General features: G+C 43.3%; 1 protein-coding gene across 1 annotated transcript in view; it reads right to left on the reverse strand.

The window, feature by feature from the left end:
• Window positions 1–5,087, reverse strand: part of LOC134622363 (NACHT, LRR and PYD domains-containing protein 12-like) — a 290,226-nt gene that overhangs the window by 151,935 nt on the left and 133,204 nt on the right. The gene's annotated exons all lie outside the window — the stretch shown is intronic.

A 5,087-nucleotide genomic window follows, 5' to 3' on the forward strand; every position in this document is an offset into this window, starting at 1 on the left:
TTGGTGCAGCAGCGGTCCCAGCTGCTCGCCTTTATCTAGACTGGGTCGGCTGCTTATCTCAATATAATCAATGTTTAAAGTTCTCAGTGTTTCTGTGTTGCTTCGTATAGGATCTCCCAGCATCATCACTGTGCTGTCCAATCATTGTGTGCTAGGTTACCCTTATAGTGCGATGTGTGTTTGCACAAAGAGAAGCATGTGTGTCAAATATAAGCACAGAACAGAAAAAGCTGCCAGTTTCTTCTATTTAGAGTCAAGTTAGTGTTTTGTGTCTTTGTTTGAGGCCTAATGTCAAGCAGAGGTGTGTGTAACTGCACTGCTCTGTTATATGTGTGAAATGTGTGCTTCAGCATCATCTTCGTCACTGCTGATTCCTTTGTGTCATCATGTGTTGAGAAGAGAGAACAGTTATAACGGAGGAGCAACAGGAAGCCCTGAAATCTGCATCAACAAGGAAGTGTTGGCTCACCAGTGATCCCAGCAGAGCCACTGGTTTGGCTCCAGTTGTTCTAGATTCAATGATGTTGTTCCTACAGATACATGTTAGCATCTTTATTGTAGTAAAGTCTTGTAATGTGAAGCTAGAAACAAGGCAGGAAACAGCTCCATGATCTGATCTTAATGATGTTGTTTTTATTTCTGTCTTTCAGAACTGGATTGAAACTATCAAAGGTCTAAAAACAGCCTCAACCCTCCCAAAGACAAACTTTACACACGTCATCTTTCAGCTACAATCTTTGTTGCAGGGATCTTCTGCCAAACAAGGCTGAGAGAAGATTTCTTACAGCTGTCATGTTGATGCTGTTTCAATCTTTGGGCAAACACACTCATATATTAGGGCTGATATCAGGGCTGCACAAGTTCTTTGTGATCATGAATAATAGAAGTGTGCCTGTTGAAGATCATGTTTGCTACATGATTATATGTCCTGTTATTGTTCTGTATTATATTCAGCTTTCAGCATCCTTTCCCAGCCCCTGTTACACCATCCATACAAAGCCAATCTGACTGTGAGCCAATGTGTTTGATAGTTTGTGTTGGATCAATAGATTTGACAGACTTGGTTCTCATCCAGAGGGAAACAGTCCAAATTCAGATCTAATGAAATGATGGAGGCTGTTTCCTACCACGGTGCTAATGTGGGACTAACAAGGCTCATGGTCTCCAGCAGACAAGCGCCTGGAATGAGGTGAGCTGAGTGTTGCTTTGGTGGGTCTGTGCCCACGTCATGCATCAGGATTCATATTGGCAATAGTTCATATCTCTGTTCTTTAGCCTTCATCACAAAGCTGTGAAGGAAAAACAAACATCTAACAGGATTTGATGGATGCAAAGTCCACTGAGCTCTTTGTCATTTACAAACTTGTCCAACCAACAAGAGCACAGATGAAAAACACAGTGACACTTAAAGGATTTTGCCATATATGAGCATAGATTACTTTCATATAGATTTGCAATGCAGGCTTTTGGTGAGCCGCTGGCTTCTGTCTAATAATCATCTCAGCATTTTACAATAGAATAGCTCTTTATTAGCTCTTCATTTATTGTTATTGGACATGAAACAAGGAAGCTGTACAGCAATACAGGAAAACTCCTGACATGCATGGAAGGTGTTGCAGAAAGGGGAAGTTATATGTCTGTTATATGTCTGTTTATAGCTATTGATCATTAATTTGATGCTGCTGATGTCTGCTGCTTTGTATTGATGAGGATTTTTCATTGATATCCAAAAAAAGACCTATCTTTAAAGCCCTCCATGGTCAGACTCCTGCCTGTATCAGAGATGCTGACTCCATGAGCCGCTCGCTGCCTCAGATTTTCTGGCGTGGCCTCGTTAATGCTCCCAAACACTCGTTTAGTCACTAAAGCTGATCCGGCCTTTGCGCTCAAGATATCATGACTGGAATTCCCAGCCTGAGGATCCCAGAAGATTTGAAAACCAGAAGAAATTGCTGAACATCACGAAGAAACAAGAACAAGATGGCAGCTTTAAATCCTCTGAGGAAAAGCAGGGAAGTGAAAACAGGTGAGGGCGCTGTGGGAGTCAGGTGACTGAGAGGTGGAGTGTGAGGACACCTAGTGGCTGGATGAGTAGTGACAGCAGGTTGAGTAAAACAACACAGATAGACAGACAGAGGACAGAGATCAGCACTTCCAGATGGGGAACTGACCCACCACAAACCAGAGACCAGTGAGTCTGAGAATCATGATGGAGTCTGTCCTCTGACTCCATTTACCTGCTTTGTCTCTGCTGTGCTTCCTGTTTCACAACAACATTTCCTCCCACTTAATGTCAGCAGGAGACCCTTTGACGAGCTGCTCTCACATGACTGATTACATGCACATTCTGTTGTCTTATGATAACTCTGAAACAGAAAGATCTGCAGCATCACGTCATGGTTCCATGGTTGTGTGTTGACACTTGGAGTTATAATTGAATCATGTTACTCTGCTGAAAGCAATGATCTCAAAATTCACTTATCAACTAAACTGAAAACACATCAGAATAATGGAGATTTTGTTCATGATGCAGTCGTAATCAGCTGATCAGGTCTGTGGTAAAAACACTGTTTCGTTTCTTGTTTTACTTTGAAAGTTCATGTCTCATGTCAGTGTGCTCAGTTTTACTTCTCCCCTGTCTCGTTAGCCTAATTTCTCCCAGCTGTCTCCCTCCTTTTGCCCAGAAGAAGGATGGGGGAAAAAAGGGCAAAAAAAAAAACACAACAGAGTAAGCAGACAAAAAAATACATATATCAATCACCTGGATCACCTGTTGAGAAAGAAAAAAGAAAACAAGCAGAAGAAAATGAGGGTAATAGAATAAACAACATCACAATGATATATGGGAATATGACAGTAAATACTAAATGTTAAACATTATAATAATGTTAATCGACAGCGCAATATAATAAACAACATCATCACAATAATCTATGTGAATATTATTGTGCAGCACGTAAGATCGACAGCGCACAGTGTGCTTTGAGGTAGGAGCCAAAAAGGGTGTAGTTTGTGTGTGTGAGCACCCGTGTGTACACCTGTGAGCATGGACGCGCTTGATTTTTTTTAAAAAGGTTCCTTCATGTAATGATGTAATTATGTAATGATCTGCTAGAGGGTGTGGGGGGCCATTGCCCCGTCCTCCAGGGCATGAACCATCTCCCACTTCTTCCATCGCCTGAATTCCCTCTCCTGGGAGGAAACGGCATCCACTTCACCGGCACTCCTCTCTGCAGCCAGATGCTGGTACTCCTGAACAGCCGGTTGCAGTGAGTGAAAAAGACACTTTTTCTGTTTCTTCGGACCATGGGACTAGTTGGCCATCACTGTCGCCTGCAGTTCCATCATCTACTGTTTCCGCACCGCCATCTAGTGCATCACCCTCATCGTCGTCATCATCCTCGCCTGCGGCAGCCCCGTCGTCATCATCCTCACCTGGTCCTGCGGTTGCTACATCGCCGTCTGATCCAGCTCGGCCTGGATCACCTCACCTCTGCCAGCCACTTTCCAGGCCTCTGGCGGGACGTCATCGCCGTCGAGGGCGGCCCCCTGAATGAGGTCGCTGCTGCCACTGCCTTCCACGCGGCCAGCCTCCGGACCTGCTCGGGCGCCGCCACTGCCGTCAGCACGGTCGGTCACTTGAACTGCCTCGTCGCCGCCGCAACCTTCCCTGCGGTCGGCCTCCGGACCTGTTTCCTCGCCGCTGCTGCCTCCCACGCGGTCAGCCTCCGGACCGGTTTCCTCGCCGCCGCTGCCTTCCCCGCAGTTGTTTATTCGTTTAGTCGGTTTAATATTATTAAAGTTTTATTAAGCCTTAATAACATTTAAATAGGTCAGTGAGAGCAAAACTTTTTTTGTCAAACCTATGAACATCTTTTTTTTCTATTTTTAACATTTTAACATGAGTTTAAGGAGGTGTTATTTTTTTATGACACACAAAAATGAACTTGAAAGACATACTGTTCTTAATCCATCTTAATGTGATGTCTGCCCAACCCTTACAGCGGTAACAGCTTCTCCTCCTCTAGAAGGGATTTCCACAAGATTTGGAGTGTTTATGGAAATTTTTTAACACTCTTCCAGAAGAGCAAGTGTGAGAGCAATTGGATGAAGAGTCGTGGCTCAAAGTCTCCACTCTAATTCATCCCAGAGGTGTTCTTCCACACCAAACTCTTTCATCCTTGTCTCTATGGACTTTCTTCACTGGTGCACAGTCATGTTGGAACAGGAACAGGCTATTTGGCTCAGTTTGAGCTTTGCCCTCATGTTCTTATTATCTGTGTGGAAAAAAGCTAACTAATGTTCAAATCTTCGACATTACTGTAGCTGCGTTTTTACCCCATCTACAGGAACAGTCAGCTGACTGTGACTCAGTGTTTAAGTGATGATGTTTGAAATTCAGGCTGATGAAAGTGTTTGAATTTAAAATGGCTGTAATGTTGGAGCTGTGAGCTGGAGTAAATCCAGTCTGCTGCGTGGAAACAATCAGCTGCAGTTTGTACATCGGCTCTTTTTCTGCAGACCAAGCATTTATAGAATCAGTTGAAATTTTTATATTTATAGAATAATGATGCATTTCATGCAAACACGTTTGAACTTATTTCATCTAAATGAATGCGTAAAATCAGCTCCAAACAAATCATTAAAGAGGAGCAGTTCACTGTAGTGAGACAGGAAGTCAAAGTTTACAGTTAAAACAAGTAGAAGAACAAAACAAGGCGCTGATAAAGTGTAACATGAGTTTGTCACGAAGAGGCTTCCTGCTCTGCAGCAAACTGTTCACTTCAGATTGGATTAATGACACAGCTCAGCTAAAAACAACTTCTGAGTGTTTCTGTGATCTGCAGTGGAACCAGGTTAAAGTGTCACTACAATAGAAACATCATTTTAATGCTGCACTCAGTAACAGGACAGAAAGCCTCCAAGAAACATTCCTACATGTTTCTAAAGTCCAGACTCCATTTCTGCTTTTGCTTCATCCCAGTTTCCCCACAAACACCTCCCTTCCTGCTCAAAGTTTCACTTCACTTTCCTGATCTCAGTGTCAGATGATTGTTTCCAGCACAAAGCTGCTGCTCCATAGTTCA

This window comes from Pelmatolapia mariae, linkage group LG3_W (assembly GCF_036321145.2).
Source record: "Pelmatolapia mariae isolate MD_Pm_ZW linkage group LG3_W, Pm_UMD_F_2, whole genome shotgun sequence".
Lineage (NCBI taxonomy): Eukaryota > Metazoa > Chordata > Actinopteri > Cichliformes > Cichlidae > Pelmatolapia > Pelmatolapia mariae.